Source organism: Chanos chanos, chromosome 3, assembly GCF_902362185.1.
Source record: "Chanos chanos chromosome 3, fChaCha1.1, whole genome shotgun sequence".
NCBI classification, from domain to species: domain Eukaryota; kingdom Metazoa; phylum Chordata; class Actinopteri; order Gonorynchiformes; family Chanidae; genus Chanos; species Chanos chanos.
This window is the reverse complement of record NC_044497.1, coordinates 55,096,350-55,122,656: the sequence shown is the minus strand read 5'-3', so window position 1 is coordinate 55,122,656 and position 26,307 is coordinate 55,096,350. Positions and strand designations below refer to the sequence as shown.

At 42.6% G+C, this 26,307-nt stretch overlaps 1 pseudogene; it reads right to left on the bottom strand.

Annotated features, from left to right (window-relative positions):
• Positions 1-12,425: 12,425 nt before the first annotated feature.
• LOC115807221 (eosinophil peroxidase-like) lies at positions 12,426-25,954 on the bottom strand (annotated as a pseudogene).
• Positions 25,955-26,307: the final 353 nt, after the last annotated feature.

Here is a 26,307-nt window from a genome sequence, read left to right as displayed (position 1 = left end):
TTTCAATTTTGCAGGATCGGTTAAATATATCCTTTGAACAGTGATGATAGATAAGTTAAAGGTGTGGCGTGGACGTTGCTAATAGAAAGCGAACCACCTGGTGAGATAACCGTATTAAACAGAAAAGGAAGAGCGAAGCCGTAAAAGAAACGCTTACATGACTTGAGGTATCATCTGAATGCAAACTCTCATTGCTCTGCACTGAATTCTACTGATGCGCGAAGCGTGAGCTGGAGGAGGAGTGGATTTTTTTTCAACGTCTCTGGTCCCGTTGTTATACAAGCCCCACTAACGGAAAATCCTGGCTCAACTCTTGTAGTAGTCTAGCTATAACGTGATATCTACGGCTACATCGATCATTGGGGGTGCGCTGCCGGCTAACAGAAAGTTTACGTCTTAGATGATCTAGGCTAATGGTGCGTTTAATAGAAACTGGCTCTAACAGCAGTAATTATGCCAATGATGAATGTTATTGGCTATTATGAATGAAAAGAAACAGCTGGAACTAAGTTTAATTTTAGAACCAACAAAGACTCAAACGAAAAGTTAAATGATATGAAATGTGATTATTTGGCTCATTTATATATATAAAAGAGAGGCATGAAGGCAAAAATTTTCACATGACAAAGTTTCACGTGAAAAAAAAAAAAAGATCAGTATTTATTTGTATGCCAACTGAGTCCTTGATACAGCCTCAGTTTCCACAGCCTAGTCCAACTTCATCCCTTTGCTTGTGTGAGTTATGAATAAGAACAATGCTTGTTCTGAGGTTAAAATATTGCAACTCCCAGGTTGCGTCGTCTGGTTTTCTTTAACTCTTAGCCTCTTTTACGCAGTGACTCTCTGGCTGTCTGAACACATTTTGCATGTTGCGATCCGACTGTTGGATGAACTTTTAGAAGCCATACATAAAGCAAAGAGAAACAGTCTCCAGATATCAAAGTTCTGAAGAGCGGAGCCCGAAATGTAAACAAAGATGTACGTTGTTTTTTAACATGTCTTTTCTCTGTTAGGTTGACGCCCACATAACCAATACAATCTGTTACCCCAGCTTGCCAACCAAATTTTTTATTTTTATTTTTTGGCTCTTTCTCGAAAGCAACATGAGTACAGTTTGAATTTCCGGTGTTTACACAGTGATTTAAACATCGCAAGTTTTCCAGGCAATAAACACGTCACATCCTTCGTGTTACAGTTTCATCCTTTCATCCGCTGATGAGCATCTTGCTATTGAGATGACTGGTGTGTCCTAAACAGATCATCTGATTGTGACGTTTTCCAAACTTTCTCTGAACCATGACACCCTCTAATCTTTAATACATCCTGTTCTTCACTTTCCCACGGACAGTTTAGCGTTACGGCCAACACCAGGAACATAATTGCCGGTTTCACAAGTTTAATCAGTAGCTTACTTTCCGCTGTCTAGCTTCTCTGTACCATTCGTTCTCTGCGTCAAACCACAACGGAGCCGCTTTTTGTGTTCTCAAACTCTTAAAATAATAAAACCCAAAGTACTATTGCTTTTAAGGACGTTTTCACTTGTGATGGAAAAAATTAGTTTATTCACTAAGATTGAAAATACGTACTGTTACACATAAAATACACAACTCCCAAAGGGTAACTCTTGGAGACCAGTGTGATGAAGTACTGGTTGACTGCACCTTGTTCCCCTATTGTTGACGTGCACATCATCACGTTAGAATACGAGTTTGACGGAGAGCACTAGGGGGCAGGGTTCTGCACAATATCCACTGGAAAAATCCACTGATGAAGACCAAGATTACAATGCAGCCAACCACACAGGCTACAATGGGTCTAGAATTACATATGTATTGTATTTTCAGAGAAGTATGGGACTTCTTTGTGATAGGGGACCCTTAATGTGGTAATAAATTAAGAGATTCTGATCTATGCCATTTTCCAAACAAGAAGGATGATATATGAGACAACAATATGAGAAAACAGTTTTAAGTAACTGTGGCACAATCCTTATGATGATACATTACATTTGACAGTGAGACTTCCATAAGCTAAGGCCGAAGAGCATTGCCTGTGCTCTTTCCCCTCACGGTCATGATACGTGTTGTAAACTTTTTGGGGTTTGAAAAACGGATTCAGTATTATTTAATCTGATCACACCGAGAAATGCACTACCAAATTGTACTGAATCTTTATGCTTAAGCATATTTGTCTCCACCCTTGGATCCGCGAGCCGTCACAGAGGTACTTTAAATCTTTTTTTTTTTTTTTTTTTCTTTTTTTTTTTAAATTCAGATGTCGAGAGGGGCCGGTGTTGTAAAATAGTCTGCTACACATATTTCATACTGAAAGTCACATGACTTCACTCCGTTGCTTGTGTAAGGCCAGCCAGTGCCAGGAAATCTTATTTTACTCTGAAAAAATGCGTCGTCCCTCTAAAGTTCTTGGACAAATCAGAGAGTCTTGGATACACTGCAGACGTTTGACCTAGTGTGTGTTAGAATAGCTGCTAGCACTGGGCTGTCGTCGTAGGAGCAACACAGACGTTATGAAAGTTTGAAGACAACGGCATTGGCGTCGTAGTCTTTCATTTAAACACGTCAACTCTGTCTCTCTCTATTACTCTGAGGGAGAAATCCAGCGGAAAGAACTGGAAATAACTAATTATTTCATGGACAAGGTGATGAATGAAGATGAAGACAATAAATGTATTAATTTGACAAAACCTAAGCACACAACAATAGCATAATAATAAGCGATATTAGCTGTCACGTTTCTAATAACAGGTCGGGAAATTCACCGTGCACTTTAAGTGTAGCGGGGCTGACTCAAACGCACACATTTCTAATCTCCTGAGAACACCTCAGTGGTGCCGAAGAATGCCTCAAGCAACGTTATCAGAGCTATACTAACAGCCTTTGGCATGAAGTACACCCCTCTGTTAAAGCTGGACTGTGTCAGAGATTCAGTGAAAAACAGGAAAAAGAGAACCCCTCTCCAGTGACAGCACACATCTGTGATTTCTTTTTTAATGTGTATTAGTAGTCATAAATGTCTATCCTCATCCTTCTTTTTTAAACCCTCAGAAAGATAAATTATTCTTGTTTTTTCCTGTATGATTTATAAATGGTTATTCAGGACATGGTGACCAGAGTCAACCACAAGTGACTGCCACTTTCCACAAAGACAAATTGTCTCAAGAGAGTTAATAAATAAATAAATAAATAAATAAAATAAAAACCGGGGGGGGGGGGGGGGGGGGGGGGGGTGTCCTCTGTGACACCACCAGGTGCTCATATAAGGAGTATTCAGAAGAGCATTTTTTAGTGCTGCATATGGCAGCTAAGCAGAATCCGCTGTGCTGGGTCACAGTTGTTTTTCAGATTTTACCCCTGGTTTTCCTCCCTGCTGGACTCCCTTTTGTTCTGGCACGGGGTGCACATGCTCTTCTCCGACGGCGGAGCCACATCTGCAAGCCATTAACCCAGTTCCTCTGTCCACGTAGCTGGAATTCTCCTCTCCTTACGCACAGCCCAGACTGCCTCACTGAAGCCTTGAATAGGATGAGTATTGTCTAAGACCTGGCATTAGTGGGCAGGCTGTGTGTGTGTGTGTGTGTGCGTGGGTGTGTGTGTGTCTGTGAGTCAGCGGCACAGGGTGAGATGGCACTTTGTATGAAGTGACATGGCCGTTTGTGTAATCTGCAGAGCTGTCCACAGAAAATGACAGCCAACAGCTCATTAATGGTCCTGATGTCATACCTTCTATAAATGTCCTCCTGTTAATATGAGGCTTCTCACTATGTCAGTGCCCCTTAAAACCTATTGACATATTTCTGTGGGAATCACCGCAGATACTGTGTCCAGAGGAGACGACACGTGAGCTGTGTTTTTTGAACTAAGCATTCAAGACAATAAAAGAATATTTAAAAAAAAGTAGAAAAAGTAGAAGGTCTAAAATTTAGAACAGGTTAGCGAACCAACCAATCAAAATAGAAAAAAAAACAAAAAAAACATTCTCTCAAGCCAATAGGCCCCTGTGATCAGCAGTAGGTGTGTGGTCCATCCCGGATCTCCAATCATTGACACCGGCTCCTCTTCTGTGAGGCTTGTAAAAACTAGCATGAAAAACTGGTAGCTCGACACAGATGATTGCAGATCACTCTTCCTATAAAAAACACACCAGGTTTCCATTACATAGAGTCTAAGACCAAAACCTCCAGTGGAAGGAGAAACACACACACACACACACACACACACACACACACACACACACACACACACAGAGGCATACGTGGCACTGTGCACATGTAGGCAAGCTACAGTCAGATTTCACTGAGGAAGAACAAGAGGAGGAGTTCCTTTCTCGGATTTTTTTTCCCCTTATAACGCTTAAGATTGGGGAGAGGGCCGGGAAAGCTAATCCTACAAATGCTTTCAAGGGCTGAAAATGACCAGAGCGGCATTCCACCGCCATTAAGTCATATAAAAATAAATAAATAAATAACTAGGCCTTTCTTCTTCCATATGTCGTACTTTTTGGTGGTACAGTTGATCACATAAATATAACACCTTCCTCAACAAAAAAAAAAAGAAAGAAAAAAAAATGGAATATGCCAGTGTTTTCACTTTTTGCTTTCTCTCAGTTCTTCACCTTTTTTTTCACTTCTTCATGTTCAGTTTCCAAAAATATACCCTTGGTTCTCTTAATTACAATTCCAAAGAGTCCATGGAATTTCATGTGGCATGGAGAAGACAGTACAATGAAACTCTCAACTCTGGACAAAGAGACTGTAGAACTCAAGACTTCCTGTTAAGCTTGTTATTACTGTCAAAAGACAGGAAGAACCACATAGGAACAAGATGCTTCTAACAAGGAACTATATGTAAAACCGTAACTCATCCAGGCTTCAGTTCAGTTCACTCCTGTTTGCATAGCTCTTTTTAAAACTACCTCAGAAGGTAGTTTTAAAGAATACATGGCAAGAGATGCCTACAAAGCACGCTTAGAGGCCAATGGCAAGCAGAACACCCCCTCATCCCCATCCCACCCTCCGCCAGCTTATTTGGCTGTAAGAAACCACAACTCAGAAGGGAGAACCCATCCTCCTCTGCCTGGCACCAGGTTATTAGAGTATAACATTTTTCAAAGTAGTCTGAGTGCAAAGTTACCTTGATTTGCCCATATCAGTGTTAGTTTAACAGGTTCAGTCAGGCAGAATGCAGGGGCAGAGACCAGGCTTCCCAGTTGAACTGGTTTATTCTGATAATGGACAACAGTGCAATCACTGAACTGTTCTGGAACATGTGCAATATCTCCAGCAATGATGATACTAGAAATATTGAAACACTCATGTTATCACACACACACACAGCTTGGTAGCTGGCTAACTTAACTGGTGACACAGCCTACGTGCCCTTGTTTGAAGAGCAGCGATAATGAATATGCAAATCTACAACTGCACAAAAGTCTTTGTCCAAACTCCTCTAGGTACATATACATTAACATAATGATAAAATTGTGAACAAATATTAACCAGTCTCTTCAAATAATCTAAACAATATTATAACCATGGCCTACCGCTTACACGGGCAAGTTAGACTGGGAAGAATGCAAGATGCATCATTCCCTTAATGGCAACCGCACTTGTATCTTAAAGTGACAGAACACTAAACCAAAAAACATGTATACCCGTTACAATGGCAAGTGGAACCATTATTAACCATGTTACATTAGCGCTAATAGAATCTACTTTCCTCCATCTTCACATAAGGGCATCTCTATACTATTTAAGTCAGCCACTGAAAACACGGTGTTCTGACAAAGATTAAAAAAAAAAAAAAAAAACACTTGCAAACGTCCAAATAGGTTGTTTTGGTCATTAAGCTATTACATTTCTAAAGGGCATTTGTGATGGAGTTGTCGCAAGGAAAGGTTTTTTTTTTGTTTTTTTTTAAGGCAAAATTTCATTCTTTGAAAAAATCCTTGGCCATAATAAGCAGAATTAACTCTAAGACTATTGTGGATATGTCAGTGTTTCGAAGGACTCGTACAAAGCTCCGCTGTTTCCTCAAGCCAGATGAAATATACCAGCCCACATCAGAGGAACAGAATGTACCAGAAGAGGAGCCAACCAGCAACCTGCTCAAAGCTAGCATCCCAAAACCTGTCGCCTCTCCAGCAGCAGTTTCCTCACTGTCCCCTTCAATGCTAAATTCTTCCCCTTTTAACATCTTCTCTGCCCTTCTCATCACTGACCCCCCCTCCCTCCTCCCCTCCCTCCCTGCCAAACGTTAGGGTCAGTCAGGATGCCACAACATGCGGTCTCCAACGGCAACAGAGCAAACAGCCTTTGTGGTCCAAGAGGAGACAGCTGGAATCTCAGGGCAACAGAGCAGCTAATAAGCCTCTAGGCTTTGATCTAGCAAACATGGGCAGAAGCCTACTCATCAGCATCTAAAAGCTTATGACGGGGAGACGATGTTTAAGGGAGGAGGAATTATGACTGTTTTAAGTACAACGTGGGCACATCTTAACAAATGCAACAGGATGGGATTGCTCAGACGGTCCACATCTGAGATCGTTAGAGGACGTAATTATCCAGAGGGAGTTTGTCTCCTTGTTTGAGTTCTTCAGTGGTGAATGCAGGAGGGGCAACTGTTGCAAAGGCTCCCCTCCTGGTGTGAAGTTGCAACTGCATTCACTTTCTCCTCTGTCTGCAGGCTGAGCTTCCTTGGCCTGGAAAGTTGACAAACTAACAGACAGCATGCGAAAGCTCTCTTACAAAACAAACAAAGACTGGAGCTCAGTGACCAAAGAATAGAAAGATTTTTACTGCTGGAATTTTTGAAACTGTCATGACCTCATAATTTAAGAGTAAATGAAGAGACTACATTAATTCTATTATCGAGATAAACAGTCAAAGTATAAAGTTTCGTTTTTCAGTGAATCAAGTTGTTAAGCTTCGTTGTCAGTCAGATTTGGCATCTTCCAACCATCCAACACTGATTCTACTGACTGCCAAAATCACCAGGTTAGCTGATTTAGGACGTAACCTTAACCTAATGCTCAGACCCCAGATAGCTTTGCTGTCATCTCAAACAATTGTTGGCAATGATAAAGGGACCACTTGACGCAATAGAGGTATTAATATCTAAATTGCAGTCACCACAGGCGCTGTATTAGCTATTCAATTTTGGCCCATTGGTTGGACTTCTGGTGTGCAGTTATTATACATGCAGACTTGCGTAAGATATACCAGTGAGAGCAGTGACATTTGGTTCAGAGTGTATTTCCAAAGGAAATGTTATGCACACTACTGAGACTCAGGTTTGAATGAGCATGTAGTGAAACCACTTCAGGTAAAGAATGGGAACCGTTTACTATAGCATGCAACTGTACACACCGCTATGCAGAGCTGCTATGGAACGCCACACTGCACTAGCTATTGTGTGATGTCACCGCCATCTATTGGCAAAAGGCTAGAAGGCAATCAGCGTTCTCTTATCTTTCACCTGCTCACGTGTCTGCGTTTCTGTCACAACCCCTGCAGCTCTTTTCCCTCTTATCCTCATTAAACAGGAGTAACGGTTCTGTTTTCATTTCTCCTGTAGACGTGCTGGGGAAAACCGGTGATAGGAACAGTATCGTCCTGAGAAGAGTAACGACCCGCGGAGCTGTGGACGGAATCGAGGAGAACCCTGCACGCTGCACGTTGACGTCGAGTTTTTTTTTTTTTAAAGAATCTCGGCTTGTGTCTCACTCAGCTTGTTTCTAAGATACAGGAAAAAGGAGATATACTAAAAAAAAAAAAAAAAAGATCCAACTGCAATCTGTCAAAAGCTTCATCTTTGGTGTAAATCGGTGTATGTTCCATAATTGTCACAAGGTCATAAGTCCCACTTGACCATACTGTTTTGAGCAGAAAGTTCTGGAAATCTCTCAAACAGGTATTTATGTACAGCATATTTATTCGAGTGCCCGTTCCGAGGTCTGTTATAAATGAGTCTGAAACCCGAGATGGACGGGACAGCCTAACGGTCACGGTCACTCCCTGGCTATGAAAGACAGACAGGACACCACTGGACAAGGAAGCTCTTTCTCCCCTCACAGGAAAGAGGCATAAAACATAAAGACATTATTTAAGTTGCAAAGACTGCTCTGATTTGCCACACTAGCCCACAAGGGAAAAACAGGGTGAAAATGAAGTGATTAACAGTGTCAGGGACCGCTGGGAAACACACTCACAAAGAGTAGTTTTACTTTTTAAATTACAAAAGGCTTGTAGATACAAATCAAACGTCAGATCATTCAACTAGACATTCATTTGTGATGGGCTGAGGTGTTCCTTACAGACCAGAGACAACTAATGATCTTAACTGGAGTCTAGCTGCTAAAACACTGGCAAATGCAGAGGACAGTCTTAATTCTTAATAGGATTAATACATCCCACACCTTGAAGCCAAAATAGACAATGGAATCAGCTGCATTGACTTGGCTGTGGAAAGTTGTCATAGCACTTACTTGACCGATTCTTGAGACATCAATTTTCACACGTTATAATATCTGATATAAAAACTAGAATTTCAAGAAGGAAGGGAAAATTTGATGCAGAATTTTCAAATTTCTGATATCAAGAATTAGATTTCAACTATAATCACACCAAGATTTTTCCCTTTTCACATCAATGATCTTTTGATAACATAAATTGACTTTTAAAATGTTACCACTGAAATCTCAAGAAGAGATAGGTTTGATTAAATATAAAGAATTGTCGCTAGTTGTAATACCAATCTTTAGATACAAAAAAATTCAAACGGAACTGGCTGAAATTGCAGTCTTTACATCAGGAAATTCAGTTAAAGCAAGTTCAAATTCATTTGTTTAGCTCCGACATTTGTACATTGATGTACATTGTACATTTGGACATTGGTAGCCTGTCCAAGGAGAAGATTATTAACTGTTGCGTCCGTTTCCAGAACCAGATTTAATTAATTTCTTCACAACTGTATCACTAAAAGGGCCGCCAGGTTGCTCTGAGTTGCATGCAAGGACACGTCTTTATTCACAAAACATTTTGATTACAAAACAATTTCCACCACAAGTGACGTAAAAAATCGAATACTTCATACACCTACACACCGTCAAAGTCACCGGACAACAGTTGTGATGGTCACCACGGAATGCCCTGTCAAATCATTTGGGGGATTTCAAGTATGTTAAAGGCACGATGTCCCTCTAATCATCTGGCTTGCTTTATGAACAGTGTTCAAAATTAATTCAATCAAGAAAGATAAACAGATACATTTCGCACATGTAAACACTCTACTAACAGAGCGGGATGTCTGTCAGTAATTCCTGTAATAGGTGACTAGGTCAAGTCTGTACTGGAGCTGTAGCCACTTGTGGTTGTTGGCACCGATTCCCAGAGTAAATAAATCCATCGACGCGCTTTCTAGTGCAAATTCCTTGAGTTCAGATCAGATTCAAGGGGGAGAAATGGAAGACTGAAGTGAACCTAGTCATCACGACATGTAGTTTGATTTGAACTGCGGAGAGGACAGTTTAGAGCGAAGCATGGAGTATGTCCTTGGGTCTTGCAGTCCGGGCAGATGATGAAGGGTAATATGCTGCGAATTGTTTTGCGCTGCAGTTTGACCCGCTAATTTCAAAATTTCGCCCACGAGGTATTCCAGTACACCGGTAAGAAACACCGAGGCGCTGGATCCAATCCGTCCTGCATAATTCCCTAACCGCAACTGTCTGTGAATACGGCCGATTGGAAAAGCCAACTCTGCCCGAGCAGCGCGACTCGGAGCTTTTACTTTAGCTTTCGCCTTCATTTCAATACTATTTTAGCGACTGCTCCTAAATTTGTTCAGTCTCTGTCAAGGGGACATGTTGTTTCACAGAGCTCCCTTCACACATGCGCAGAGGAAACTGTGAATAAATAGAGCATCCGAAATAAATACGTCACTTCGTGAAAATTAGTGAGCTATTAACTCTGTTTAGATACCAGGAAATACGTCCGGTTATGAAATTGGATTTTACCCCTCTGACAATGTGGCAATGCCGCGATGTTTATGACCATAATTCACGTTTACATCTTTCAGGCCATATCTGAAAAATAATAAAAAGCGTTTTATTTGTGTCATATTTTGATGGTCCGACAGGCCATCCTATTCGGCGGGATTACTGACTAAGTAAATCGCTCTGCAAGAGGTCAGTGAAGTTTGCAAGACGATATCTTCCCCGACCAAGAGTTACGACGGCTCAGCTAATCGACATTCTCTTTCGTTTCGGGTCACAGGCAGGCTTTAGCGTGTCGGCGCCTATCATGTTTATTTTAGACAAAAGTCGTATGATTACTGCACCTGTTATGTAGTTCGTGAAAACACTGTGGTGGCCCACTGTACAGAATCAGTCTTGAGAAGAGAGAACAACACTTTTCATCTCTCCGTAAAACGTGTATGTATGGATAGAAGATTATAAATATCGGCCCGTAACTCGCGGAATCAGGAAAGCACTCTAATTCAAACCTGAATGTGTACGTATTCACAGTGACCCCAGTGTCAGACGCCCCCCCCCCCAGCCTCTGCACAACAGAAAACATACATCAGAGGATTTTGGCAGAGTAGGTTTTAATATTTGTTTGTCACAAAAATCACTCTTTATGTAATTTTATAATTGTTTTATATTTACGTTATCAGTCCATGCATTGCCTGCTCGGTATCGGTTTCGTCCAAACTTATGTTAATGAGTGAATCAGCACAGAACAGTTGTCGGTCATCTCTCCGAATCACTACTCAGCTTTTGAAAGCTGTGATGTGAAGATGCCATTTAACACCTGTGGTTAAAACAAGATTATCTAGGGATACCATTGTTTGCATATATATTGGGAAAAGTCACAGAAACCGAGTATGTATAGGCCGAATGACTTGCCTGAGTTTAAATTTACCTGTCAGTCCTGCTGTTTGTGTGTAGGAGTGCGGGCTGGGAGGATGTTCCTCTCACTATAGAGTTCTCTACTCTCGCCTGATTGTGAAAATGTTAATCATACAGTTCTTTTTGTTCTCTGCAAACTTCAGTCATTTAATTATGCAGGATCTCTTGGCTATAGCTATGAAACAAAGAGCGCTGAGGAGCTGTGTGGATCTGGGCCTGGACAGACTGTAACCAGTGACACTTCGCAACGTTTAAATGGACCTTCTAAAACCACAGTGAGATTGATTAGAGACTGACTGACAGTGAGATTGATTAGAGACTGAGGTCCTTTTTGTGTCTTGTTTTAGGCTCTCAGGATGAACATTAGCCAAGGTATATGAATATTATATTAGCTATGTATATCAGCTATGGTCCAGGCATTGTTTTCCAGTGTTTGAAAGCTTGTGATAACTATAGCATTCACAAAAATGAACACACAGTCACACAAATGATTATGCCTCAGCATCCACTGATTTTCAAGACACAAGACATATAAAACCAACAAGCTTTTTTTTCCTTCTTCTTCTTTTATTGAATACAAAATGGGGGGGGGGGGGGGGGGGGGGGGGTTGTACCGACAAAACTTAACTGACTCTGGGGCAGATATTTTGTGCAACTTTTATACATGTTACAGAGACATTAGCAGCAAATAAACTCGTTGCTTTCACATAAAGCGTTGCTTTCAAACAAACTGAAGTAAGGTGTGAACCTTTTACTCAAACAAAACCTCCTCTAAAATCACTTACTTAATATTTTCCTCATGAAGAAGTCAACAATCAATGAACAATCAATGTTTCGGTTGATCATTTCCGATTTTACACTCATAATATGTAAGTAACCTCATATAAGAACAAAAAATCTGAAAAACAAAAACAAACACAAAACAAACAAAAACAAAAAAAGCCAACACAGACGGTAAAAGGTTTAAATATCACATTTGTTCAGGCATAGTAAAGTTTCCCTAACATGTCAATTCACCTTGACTGAATCAGACACTTAAAGACACAGACTGGCCAACGTGGAGCATGCGGCAGCGCATGTGGGGCTGATCCTTTGAATGAGGCAAAGCCAGCAAACAGTGGGAACTTTCTATTGTGAGATACATCACAGAGTAAAACAAAGGCAATGTTTTCTACTGCTTTAACACAAACAGACTGAACTGAACTGTCTAAATCAGAGAAAAATGGTAGGGTGTTCTCCTGTACCTTAAATCACCGTTCATACGGTTTTTCTCCTTTAGAGAAAAACAATACAGTACATTTATAACAAACCAGTAAACAGAGTTTGGCTACACAGACTCAGTGCATTAGAAATAGAACGGAAGATTTCAGATACTAGGAAGACACGAAAACTGGGGGATTCAGCCGTGAGCTTCAAAGACGGTGTGAATGCTCGGGCATGTACGAGTGTGAGAGTGAGTATGTGTGTCCGTTACAAAGAAACTGCGCGTCAGGGGTCGCCGTTCAGGATGCTAAGTCGGCGACGGGGAAGAGCACGTGGCCGGAGAATACGCTTTCAGCGGTTAAGCCCCTCGCGCCCCGGACGGCTTCCAGCCATACGCGTTCTCCCCGCTGCAGACTCAGAACCGTTTGACCGCTGATGACTCGCCTGCCGCTCGAGACAGTGAGGAAGCCGGTCAGGATCCGCGACCCGTCAAGCCGTAATGTCACGTCGCCCGTGTCTTGTGTCGCCCGTAGAAAAAAGGTGAATTCGTAAACGCCAGGCACAACGCATTCGAACACCCCCGTTTGCGTATTGTAGTGGTTCTGTCCGTTAAATATGACCTGGCGGAAAACGATTACTCTCGTTGGGGCAGAGATGGCGTTGCCGATCTGGACTGAGAAGGCAGACTGCAGTCCTGTGGTGTTCAAACCAGGTCCGGGGGGTCCGGGGGGTCCACTTACTCCTGGGGAACCTGGAGATAGTGGGAGAAGGATGATGATTAAAAAAAATATTGAACAAACAAACAAACAGCCTAATTCCCTGCTTAAAACATTCTCTCATCATTCGGATTAACACTGCTTTTGACATTAGAGTGAATGAATGTAGGTTGTAGTGTGTTGATTACAATCATCTCTCTGTTATCATAAATACAACGGCCCAATCTGACAAGGACCTAGTGATATTCCTGTTAGACGGTCTACTTCCTGGGATACTCTGCAGACTTAATTGTTAAAAAACGTGAATAGTGTGTTACCTCGTTCGCCCGCGGGTCCTCTTGGTCCAGGTGGGCCTGGCTCTGGCTGTTCGTCGGGATCTGTGTAAAGCAGAAAAATCCACGCTGTTATACACTCTCTACTCCTTATGGCTGTATAATGTTCGGCAGTTTAACACAGGAAGAAAAGCGTGGATGGACAAAGAAACAGCCAATCAGGCTTCTTTTTGCAGCTGAGCGCCAACAAACCCAGCAAAGCACATTCTGAAATATCTGTGATGTGGGCTTTTTCATATGCACCATAACTGCCATGGAGGTGCCGTATATGTGTGTTCCCAGAACAGGTGGAACATGTTAAAAACATACAAAAGCAAAAGAGATGCCTATTCTTCCACAGCAGTTACAGCACACGTGACAAAGGCATTTAAAAAGATTACAGACAAAGTTTAGAGTTGGATCAAAAGCTCTTCAAAGATTTTATGTTACAGCATTAAAGCATGACAGTATCTTTGAGCTGATATTATTTATTTACTTATTTATTCGTTCATTCATTCATCGATTGATTGACCGATTGACTGATTTTTGACCCAGAAATTTCAACACAATACCAGACAGATCTTTTTATAAACAGCTTGGCCAGAAACAAGTTTAATGACGCAATTACAAGATCAATAACTTTGTGCGTGCATGTGTGTGTGTGTGTTTGCATGTGTGTGTGTATGTTTGCGTGTGTGTTGTGATTAACGATTGCTGTGTTCATCATGACTGAGTAAGACAACAAATGAATAGATAAGTAATTAAACACTGGTCTAACCTCATTTCCATGGGCTACCCTGTGAATGTCTTCTGGGCCTGTAGAATCAAACACCAACGATAAGCCCACATGCATAAAGAGTAAGCTCCTGGCATACAGTGTAACTACATGCATGCAGAGAGAGTAGTCTCTTTAGGCATGTACCCAACACAGACACTTGTGGTACACCGCTGCACCCTTGCAGCACCTTACTGTGTACTGTGGTACATAGCTGCACCGCAAGCACATGTGTTCGGTCATGGAAAAAATTCAGGCATAAATTTGCAGAAGCGTTAGAAACCATTGGTTTCTGTGTGTAAAGACGTAAGTGTGTGTGTGTGTGTGTGTGTGTGTTTCTGTTTGTGTGGTGTGCGTGTGTGCGTGCGTCTGTGCATATGGAGGTGATCTCCTAAACCCTACCTGTCTCAACCCAAGGAGAGAGGTCGAGGGGTGGGATGTCGTGACACCGGATGAAGTTGGAGTCTCTGAAGATGAACGGGTCGGCGGGCACTCGCGTAATGCCTGTGTTGTCACAGATGATGCGGGCCAGGGACACGGAGGCCAGGGAAGCCCTCTGTCTTTTAGTGAATGTCCCAGGGTTCTCCCACCACAGCCTGCAGAGAGGAAACAAATGACACATCAACACACGCACACACACACACACGCACACAGCCGTACACTCGCACTCACACACAAAGATGCACATACAAACGCAGACTCAAAGACACACGCTAACACACACACACACACACACATGCACACAGCCGTACACTCGCGCACACACACACACACACACACACACAGAGTCAGTCCTTACCTGTCTCCCTGGCGGATCTTCTGGAACTGAGTGGCAATGAGACAGGCAAACAGAGGACCCACACGACCTCCCTCCACAAACGGCTCGGCCACGCCTCCCAGCCACACGTCGATGTTGTCTGGAGTACCGTAGAGTTCGAGCAGCCTGCGTGCCAGTTCGGTGTTGTTCAGAACCGCGGCCAGCTCACCCTCGTTTTTGGGTGTGGACAAACCGCAGAATCGACGCCACGAGTTATAACCTGCCGAAAGACAGAGAGAGGAACTTTTTAGTCTTCTGTCTTCACCCGTCTCCTGTGTGTGTATGTGTGTGTGTGTGTGTGTGTGACTGTGTTTGTGCTTGCATGTGTGTGTGTGTGTGTGTGTGTACCTGGCAGGCCGTGGTCTCGGCCTCTCTGCATATTGAGAGAGCCCAGGTCCAGAGCCACATGACTGGTGAAGAAAAACAGTCTCTCCCTCAGTGCATCCACCATCATGTGATCCTGTACGTTCAGCTTGGCTGGACGTCCAATCAGGCCACGAATCAGAGGGTCCACACCACCTGAGAGAGAAGTGACAGGAATCAGGTGTAGGTATTCTGTTGTTGTTGTTGTTGTTGTTTTTAGGGATCTTACTCGGATCTCATCAACAGCCAACATAGAGGAAACCAGTCCAAACGTGCATTCAAGGGGAAAGCAACCTCACACGGAAAGGCCAACTTTTCCCAGTCCCACCTTTCCCAGCTGATTCCCAACTCCTTCATTAGTGTGTTAGATCACAGAGTTACCTCTAATGTGCAGAGCTTTGGAGGTCCAGGAGTGACATTCAACACAACAGTGACTTAGGACACACTCAGTGCACAGAGACATGCTACAAATCACATAGAGAAGACACCCACCTTCAAAGATCACCCTCCATGGGCTGAAGAAGCTCTCATAGAGAGGTACGCTGGGAAACTGAGGATGGTTCTGGTAGTTCTCGTCCAGCCGGAACATCAGGGGTTGGATGGTGTTGTGGGCGAAGCGATAGGCAGCGGTGGCAAACACGTTGGCGATGCTGGGGTCCACGTTCTCGTCGTAGCCCGGGTACGGACCCAGCCTGGTACGCATTTCCTCGGTGCCCACAATATGCGGCAGATAATCCCTTAACACGAGGACCTGGGGGGGGGGATCACAGAGAATGCATTAGCAAACACCTGCATCTGTGCATATCATAGTTATAGCAGATAAAGACAGACCTGGGTCAAATACAAGTCTGAAGCGTTAGAATGACTGGACCTTGTTCCTTCTGTCTTTAATGCTTTCTTTCCTTGTGATCTTGCTTTCTTAATAGGATATATGGTAGTTCTGATGAAGAGTATGGCATTCATGTAATATTTGTTTGGCATTTGTTTCAACACATTTAGCCTTGTTATAATTTCAGTAACTTTAATAGAAAATATCACAAGGTAAAGGTGTCACGTAAGAGCATTTGGACAGGGCCTGGGCATTCACGTTCTTCAAATATTTACTTCACCCACGTCTGGTCAGATACGATTGTGTGATGTGTGTGTATGCGTGTGTGTGTGCATGTGTGTTTCTCTTTGGTCATGGTTACATACCTGATGGTAAGCGCCCAGAATCTTGCGAGCTTCCTGATAAAGCGTCTCGCTGCTCCATCGGGGGTTGATCTGACGGAGGGCTCGAGCCAGTCGGTTGTGTTCCCTCATGAAGAGCGTGTGAATGGAGGTCAGACCGATGTTTTCATCTACACGGCTGTCCCCTGCATGGAGAGAGAGGTATTACTGTAAACTGAATCATCCAGCTCTAGCCATCGGGCCATCTCTGTCTTTCACTGTACGCTAAAGAAAACAACAATAGCACGACAGCCCAAGTACTGAGGACACGTACCCGCGATAAAACAGGGCACCTCTGTGGCGGTGGAGTCGTTCGTGATGGCACGGCGGGTGGCACATGTGTTGTTGACCATGCTGGAGAAAGGCAGCAGCTCTCGGCCGTTGTCTAAGAACCGGTCGTTGACGCGAAGCAGGCCTGCGTCGTTGGTAAGGTCACGGAGGTTTCTTGCCAGAGGTTCCTCAGAGCCGTAGACCTGGCCCGCGTCCAGGAAGGCCGTCAGAGAGTTCATCTGCTCCCGCACCTTGGATATACCACCGAACACGAAAGCGTTGTTTCCGGAGCCGCAAGCCGGAGCAGACGCGGAAGGAAAGGCAGGCAGCTGTCCGGCCCAGGGGTCAGACGGGGGTCACCAGGAGGGGACCTGAGTGTTTAAAACAAACCACCGATTCAGAATCGCCTTTTTTTCTTTCTTTTCTTTTTTTTTTTTTTAAAAAGAGCGACAAAGAGCCCTTGACAGTTAAAGATGGACAGTGAGGAGACAAAAGAATTAGCCTTAGGAAAGTTAGAAAGTGCAAAGGATTAGGGATGGGATGTTTTTGTTGTTGTCGTTGTTGTTTTTGTTGTTGTTTTTTGAGCAGACTCACCCCAATAGGGAAACAGGGCTCAGAGCGCTGACAGCTAGCGTCACAGTTGATGCCGTTGCTGAAGGATCGGATACTGGGTGAAAATGGGGTGAAGGACAGGTCGTGGTCGTTCCACTGGCCGAAGATGGTCACCATGTACGTGAAGTCGGTGTCGTTTTGTACGCCGCTGTCAGTGGTGCTCAGAATGCGGTTGGAGACCAATCTCACCTGAAAGTGACACACACGCAACCAATGAAGACGTACCGAGGCACTCATGGATTGGCTGAAAGTGATAAATGGGCGCGGCCTTCGTCTATGAGGTCACTGTTATGACCGTACCAGTGGCAGCAGAACTTCGTTGTGCAGCCGGGCGGGGTCCCATCCCTTGGGCAGGGAGACTCCATCTTCATATTCGGCGGGGAGCCAGCGAGCTAAGGGGGTGTTTGAGGCACCAATTCGGGGGTTTCTCCTGGAGATTACAGAAAAAAAAATGTCAATAATAATTTGCATGCACTGTTGGAGCAGCCCAGTATAAGAATGCTGTTAAAATCTCCTTCAGTGGGGCGGGGCTTACCGGTTATTGCATACACCAGTGGCAGTGCGGTACTTGTTGATGAGGGGTGTGGTCCGGCAGGATGGGGGCTGGACTCGGGCAAAACAGCCAGTGAGACGGGCGATGGTCTGCAGCTCATCTGGGGTCAGCAGGTCTGAGAAACCGGAATGAAAATCGTCAATGTGAGTGTGTGTGAGTGTGTGTGTGTGTGTGTGTCAGTGTGTGTCTGAGTGTGTGTGTGTGTGTGTGTATGGGTATGTGTGTGTGTATATGTATGTGTGTTTGTGTGTGTCTGAATGTATGCGTGCATGTGAATGAATGTGTGTATGGGCCTATCCTAGTGCATACATGCGTTAGTAGGGTAAGTGTTCTCAATTATAAAGGCATACTGATTGTGCCGTTTTTGTATTTCTGCGTTGTATTGACAGTTTCGGTAAGCCAGAGCACAGCATCAGTGTGTTTGTGTCTCAGACCTGATGAGTTGATGGACCTCCTGTGGACATGGTGAGCTTTCTCTTCGATGAGTCGGAGTGTGTTGATGTAGTAGTCGGCCGATCGGACCGCGCTGCGTGTGTCGCGTGCAGGCTGCTTCATTAACCGCAGGACGTCAGCGGGCGAGAAGACTTCTTTCCGCACTCTTCTCAGGCTCCTGTGAGCAGAACACACACATACACACACACAAACACACACACACACAAACACACGGGTTAAGTCGAAAATTTAAAGACCAGCCTAAAGGATATCTGTCTAAGATCCTACAAAATAACTGTTGTCTGAGGGTTAACCACACGAACAAACTCTGAGATTTTTACAGCCATTTTTTGATGAAATTAAAGACAAATCAAGCAGGTAATAAATGGAGTGACGATGCCAGTGTACTCACTCTTCGCGAGAATACTTGTAGGCCTCGTCTACAAGTTTTTTGGCCTCCTCCACAGCACTGAGGATGAATGGTCGTCCTGCACTTTCACCTGGAGGTCAAGACAACGACATTTCAAGTTTACTTGGTATTGCCATACAAAGGTGCACAAATAATGTACAAGTTCAAATCAGCTCTGTTAGATCTGCCTTTTGAAAAAATGACCTGAAACCCGAGTGACCTGAGTTACTGTAGCTCTTAGCACACATGGTAAATACCATTCATTGCACATATGGCTACAAATGGTTTTCTTAACTTTCACATTCATATCTGTGTTATCCTCTGTGTTCCATACCAGTTGTGTCCATGGAGTAGGTCAGTGTGTGGCAACAGCCCAGCACTAAAAGTGCAATAAGCAGGTTCATGTCTGGAACACGAGGGCAAAGAGAGCACCAAGCTGAGAATTTAATCATTTAATAAACACTTTCTGTCTTTCATGAACTAAACGACTGGTAAAACTGTCTTACTGATTTAAATGCTATTTAAATCTATTACTTCTGTTCTGTAAGTTGTAATTAATTACATCCCAATCAGTCACATAATAATAATAACAATAGTAATAATAATGATAACAACAACAATAATAATAATAATAACAATAATAATAATAATGATAAGGAGAAGAATACATTAAATATATTGAACATAATTGTGTATTGTAATAACTGAGGCTTTGGTAACTTTTAGTGCTTAATGAGTCATTTTGTTGTGTTACATATCAGAGCTTCTATTGATCACAGACATTCAAATGTTTTACATTTAAATAGTTGGAAAATGCAGTCATCTGTCCATTACGTTCACAAGAGTCTAAAACTGCGTTTGTAACGTCTGACATCTTCCCTGTTACCCAGAGCATCACATTCTGTCTGACAACATCCCTACAGCATCACTAGACTAGAGCAAAACAAAGACCAAACCAAACTTTCTGCAGGATCACCTTCAGTAAGGAGGCAAGCAGAGATTATGGCATGGATGCAATGATAGTATATTTAGAGTGTTCTCACCTGCGTAAGAGTGGTGTTGATTTGCTGAAGGATGAAGGATGTGTATTGGATTGTCTGTCCACAGACCTGGTATTTATACCCCATCAGAGACCTCACCCTCACACGGTCACTCAGGTCAGCGGCATTGGTAGTGCACTGCAGTTCCTCCTTCCTCTTCCAGTAATGTGTCCTACTTCCTCGTGTGACAAGTTGATAGCACTATCTGTGAGGACTTTGGGTGTGTTATTGCAGTTTCTGACCTTCAGTCAACTTACCAAAAGTTATTAATGTTATCACACTCTCTTTCTCTGTGACATGCAATTGCAAACATGTAAACATTTCATTCCTATAGAGATATGTTGAATCTGTTAGAACCCAGGTTCTTTAATGATAAATCTCTAGAATCAGTGCCTTTGAGCTGTTTAGTGATGAACCGCAGAGAACGACACAGAGCACACTGCATTTTGCGTTGACAGTCCAAGTTTTGGGTCCCAAAGTTAATATTAATAATGTTAATTTACCTGGATTACTGAAAAATCTCATATTTAAAAAAATCATGCTGGCTGCGTACCGTAACTAAAATGCCTATAAAACAGATTTATGTAAATATTTATTTACAGTAAGAGAAACGCCCACGGAGACGCAGAGTTGTTGACATGTTCCTTAAGATACATCCCAGCTCAGTTCTCAATCTACACAGTAAACAAAAAACAATAATCTCCACTACACACTATACATGTATACATACACACATATGTAAGGGATAATGTATAGTCCGCTGTCCAAAAAGACACTTCACACAATATTTCATTTTAGCGATTTTATTGCCGTCTCGTGGCTTCCGCTGAGAAAAATAGTCCTTCTAGCAAATAGAACTTTAAAATTGCAGGTGTTGCGTAGCAGCATGTTAGATTACCTACAGACGTGTCAACTGGTTGCAGATTAATAGGCTAAGCGTTCTGTTTATTGATATTAAATTGAATGTTTGAATTAATGGTGCAGTTTGAGAGAATCAGTGGCACATCTTGTGGAAAGTTGAAGTTGATGTCCCCATTCATTTCTTGTCTTTGATTGTCCACATAAACATTTTTTGGGTTTTGTCAGATACAAATTAGAATGAATTTCCGTTACGATAAGTCACGTTTGGCCAACGCTCCCTTTGTTTTGGCCCGCCACGGCACTTGACAAGCTCATGCCTATTCTCCTCTTATAATTACAATAAATAGCTAATAATTACAAAATAGGGGTGGGCGATCTTATGTCATGGACGATCTTAATTTGACATATGATCTGCCTTTCAGAGGAATCGCACGGGGGGGTTCCAGAAAAGGGTTTAGTGAAAACTCCAGTAAGTAAACCTACTAATAGAAGAGCCTTATGGCTTCATTCTCCTAGCAAAACAAAGCCATATTGCTCCTCTAGGAGAAGGTTTACTACTTACTCTGAGTCAACTAACGCTGAGTTTTCACTAAACCCGCTTTCTGGAACACCCCCCTTATCGTCTTCTCAAACAGCGTTTGAGAAGACGATAAAGTATGAGCAAATCAGTAAATCTGCCATAAATTTATAATAAAGTGACACTAGTATTTTGAAAATTAATTTGACATCATTCATGATATATTGGCTGTGTCCGAAATGGCATACTAGCGTACTGCATACTAGCTTAGTATACACTGCGTACTGCACACTACTCCACACGCTAGTATACAGTATGGTACGCAATTATGAGAACTTTCGTGTAGTGTACTACACGTTTGCTATCGGTTGGGATATCTGTTCTGTTAAAATCGAACAACACACAACTACCACAAATATGTATCAAAAGTAGCCCTATAAGAAAGCGTATGAAGCTTATTACACCAAAATATGCAACTGATACATTTATATTAGAAACTGCAGCTGCAGCTGCAGTTGAAGTTGAAGCTGCTTTTGTCGCTGTCCGCCATGTTTTTAAAATTTTTTGACAGTTGGAAATCACCGCGTTGCTTCATGGGATGCGGTACCCGACGAAGTCAGCTCCGGTTGTATACTGCAAATTTTCGCCAGAGTAGTACATCATCCGGGTAACTGTCGTGTAATGCAAAATTTTTATTTTTCATGTACTGCATACTACTTACTACTTTTACGTCAAAATTAGTATGCGAGTAGTATGTAGTATGCCATTTCGGACATAGCCACTGTCTTTAATCGGGTACAAATAGAAAAATTCAAAACTATTTAAAGTTTGGTTCTAACTGGCCTACATTTTAAAGGAGGTGAAAAAAAAATTGTGACCCAGATCGTAGATCGTGATTCTACCCCTAAATATCGTCATGTGATCTTTTGGCCAGATCGCCCACTCGAAACGTAAATTTTGTGCAGCTAAAAAGTGTATGTATAATCTTAGTTTTACGGCAATGAACAGCCCAACCTGTTACACTTCCCTATTAAATTATCTACGTCTTGTCTACAAAGAATTACGGTATTCTATCTCTCTTTCTTTCCTCCGTTTTTCATTTTGAATATTTTGTTTCAGTATATTTTTACACAACAACAGAAGGGAGTGACAACTGTAAAATATTGCTAAATTTTCAAGCCGAAATCAAATTTCCACTCTTGTTTACGAAGGTGGACAATACAGCTGTTTTCGACTTAATGTTCCAAGGCACCTTGGGGTAGGCTGCACTTTCTGTCTGAAAGGTGTCTTTCCTTTTAAGTATGTTTATGCTCCCAGAAAGAAGCATATGGATGTTTTATGTTTTTAATATCATCTGAATCATTTGACAATCAAATGATAAAGAAACTTCACACAATATTTCATTTTAATGATTTTATGTTGCAGGTGTTGAGTTGCAACGTGTTAAGATACAAATTACCATGCATTTCCATTACGATAAGTGAACGGACTACTTGCGGAATGATATGAAAGATTTGACTCAGAAGCACAAACCCAGTTGCCAATGGTAGCGGTCGTTAATTTTGTTCAATAGTCATAAGGCTATCAAGAAATATCGGACGTCCGAACTTTGGGATGGCCCATTTAATTCAATGGAGCTTTCTTAGGAATATTACTTTAAATGTAAGATGTTTGATTTCACATTATGTTATATATATATAGATTAAATATTTCCTGTGGTTTATTATGTAAGTGCACCACTATTTTTTCTTCCGTATAGGAAATGAGGGCATGGCTAAAGACCAGGAATAGCCTATATCCAAAATGTTCAAAATTAGTGAGCTATTAACTCTGTGTGGGATACCAGGAATACATCCGGTTATGAGACTGGATTTTCCCCTTTGACAGTGTGTCAGTGCTGCTATGTTTATGACCATAACTCACGTTTACCTCATTCAAGGCCATATCTGAAAAATAATTAAAAGGTTTTTATTTGTGTCATGTTTTGATGATCCAACAGGCCATGCTACCCGGCGGGATTAATGACTGAATAAATTGCAGGTTTGCAGGACGATTTATTCCCAAGAGTGTCTACGGTTCAGCTAGTCGACATTTTCTTTCGCTTCAGGTCACAGACAGGCTTTAGGGTGTCAGCGTGTATTATGTTTATGTTTAGACAAAAGTCGTATGATTACTGCACCTGTTATGTAGTTCGTGAAAACACTGTGGTGGCCCACTGTACCGAACCAGTCTTGAGAAGAGAAGAGAGGAGAAGAGATCACTTTTCATCTCTCCGTAAAACGTGTATGTGCAGAAAGAGAGAAACGCAAGATTATAAATATCGCCCCATGCATAATTCGCGGAACCTGGAAACCACTGTAACTCAAACTTTAATGTTTGTGTTTAGTCACAGTGACTCCAGTGTCAGAAAAGAACAACAACTCTGCAATACAGAAAACATACATCAGAGGATTTGGCAGAGTCGGTCTTAATATTGGTCTGTTACAGAGATCGATCTTCATATAATTTTATAATTGTTTTATGTTTACGTTAACAGTCCATTCATTGCCTGCTTGGAATCAGTTTGCTCCAAGCTTATGTTAATGAGTGAATCTGCACAGAGCAGTTCCCAGTCATCTCTCCAAATCACTACTCAGCTTTTGAAAGCTGTGATGTCAAGATGCCATTTTTTGTTGTTGTTGAAGTTTTTTTTTTTTTTTTTACTGCTTTTTATAGGAGGAGTAGAACAGTGTACAACAATCTATATGAGAATGAATCAGCATAAACAGATTCCTTTATCCCTCAGCCCATAATCACCCCCTCCCCATCCCCCGACAGGTCTTACAGTACATACATACACACATCCATTACAAAAACATAAATAATCTTAAGCAAATATGAGTAAATAAGAAGACAGACTTAGTAAACACAGAACAGCGTTCCAATCAAATTCCAATGAAGGGAAAAATAAAGGATTAAAAATATATATATAAAATGAAAAAGGTGGTTGGCTGCTCACTGTACTCAATCAAGGGAGTGTTTGTAACTCGTTAAAATACTTTATAAAAGGATTCCAGTGTTTGAAAATCTGTTAGTATTACCTCGAGGGGGGGGGGGGGGGGGGGGGGGGGGACACTTCACTTTCTCTTGTTTTAAAAAGAACGTGAGGTCCTTCAACCACAGGGGGGGCTGTGGAGATCTCCAGGAGAGTAGGATCCTACGCCTTGCCAACAGAGTCGCAAAGGCACAACATGTGCGTGTCTTCTATTTGAACGATGCACGTCAGGTGCTAAACCAAAAATACTGTGGCCTGGGCAGAACGCTCTTTATGTGAGACGCCAATAACTTTGCCAAAACCTTTACATCAACATTGAGAGGACTTAGGTGCCTGTAGGAACTACATGAGTCAGGGTCCTTCCTCTCTTTTAGTAGAAGGGATATTGAGGCTTGTCTTTATATTCACAATCCATGTGACTACGGAGCACTATCGGTATGGTATTTCTGTTAAAAAGTGAAACTAATAGCAACAGAGCGGTGAGCATAATTACCGCATCTTCTTGTACTGATGTGAATAATGCTGTGGAAATACAATGAATTTACCACCTGAGCCTTTCTGGGGTTTCTAGTTTTTTTTTTCTTTTTTACCCAGCCTGTATTTGGGACCGGCCTTTATTTGCCCAAACAAGCGGCACCCCCGGCCATTATTTGAGTATGTACGGTATGTAAGGTACATATTAATACAAATGTGCTAAACATAGGCTCATATTCTACCTCAGATGTAAACGCATCCGTTAACGTTTGTCATAGTTCACAGACAAGAAGAGCAGAAGTGAATGTGGCTGTCCCAATGGTGAATCATGCTATTCCGCTGTCATTTGCTGCCCACCTTAATGCTCTTTCCAAAGAGTGCTTCCCTGATTCTAAAATCGCAAAGAGGTATTCTTCTGCAAGTTGAGGGGGTAGGAGAGAAGTGATAGAATTATTGGGTTACTCTGTTTCTGTAACAAAAGGTACTTTGCTCTAATTGAGATATCCATGTTTTGATTCGGCCATCTCCTTCCGTACGAGGGACCGAGGGAACGCGACCAACTACATGACGAATACTTTGAGTACCAGATGATGAAGGAGAGAGACATCCCTGATGCTACCTGGAGGGAAAGCCTGTGGTCCCAGGCAAGTGAGGATGGGGAGTACCACAGGATGGACCACAGCTGGGCACATCTTAGCACTGTGAAGAACTGTGCAAGAGGGCACCCCAACATTCCCAAGACTGGGGAAGGTGGCCCAGCTTAGTGTTGAGGTCTACCACATTCTAATGCAGATTCTGAACGCACTTTCTCTGTGGTTGGAGCTGAACAAGACAGATATGCGGATTAGACCGTCACTTGAGTGGCACATTGTCACCATTAGGACAATCAAAATGAGTGAGCCCTGTTACAGGTGTGAGCCTCCTGCTCAGGTGCGGAAGGATGCCCAAGTCTGCAACTTCCTCTGTCAAACAATCTCTGAGCTTCGATTGGGCAGTCAGACCGCAGCCTCTCTCCACCGTGGCCGATCTAGAATTTGGGCTGGAAAAGCGAAGAGAGAACTGCACCTCCTTCTCACGCAAGCTGCTTCTCAACCACCTTGTCTAATGAAACCATGCAGTCACTGCAGACAGAGAGGTGTGCTGCTCCAATTCAGCTACACGGCAGGCCTTGCGCTTCAAACCTAGCTGTAAACCCCTCAAGAGAAGCAGCGACGGGTCCCAGGGCAGAGTCAATGGCCGACTTCAGTTGACTGGATGATGACTTGGCTGTCAGGTCAGACATCAAAACCACACGAAGATCGTCCAGGGTCGACAGGTAGCTTGACAGACCCCGGAGCGGCGGCGTTACAAGTTGAAAGCGAGGGGCAGACAGTCCTCTATAACAGGTGCGGGCAGAGGCCACCTTAGTCCTGTTTCGTCGTTTTTCCGACGGCATTTGGTGAGGAAAAAAGTCTTAATGCCAGATAATGCGAGGGAGCCTACTCCACTTGTGTCTCTCCTGCTCACATGCTCAACGGGATGTCATTATCGTCAAGATGCCCATTTAACACCTGTGGTTATAACAAGATTAATCTAGAGATACCATTGTTTTGCAATATATTGGGAAAAGCAGAGTAAATCGAATACGTATAGGCTGCATGACTTGCCTGAGTTTATAATTTACCTGTCAGTGCTGCTGTTTGTGTGAAGGAGGGCAGGCTGGGAGGATGTTCCTCTCACTATAGTGTTCTCTACTCTCGCCTGATTGTGAAAATGTTAATCATACAGTTCTTTTTGTTCTCTGCAAAC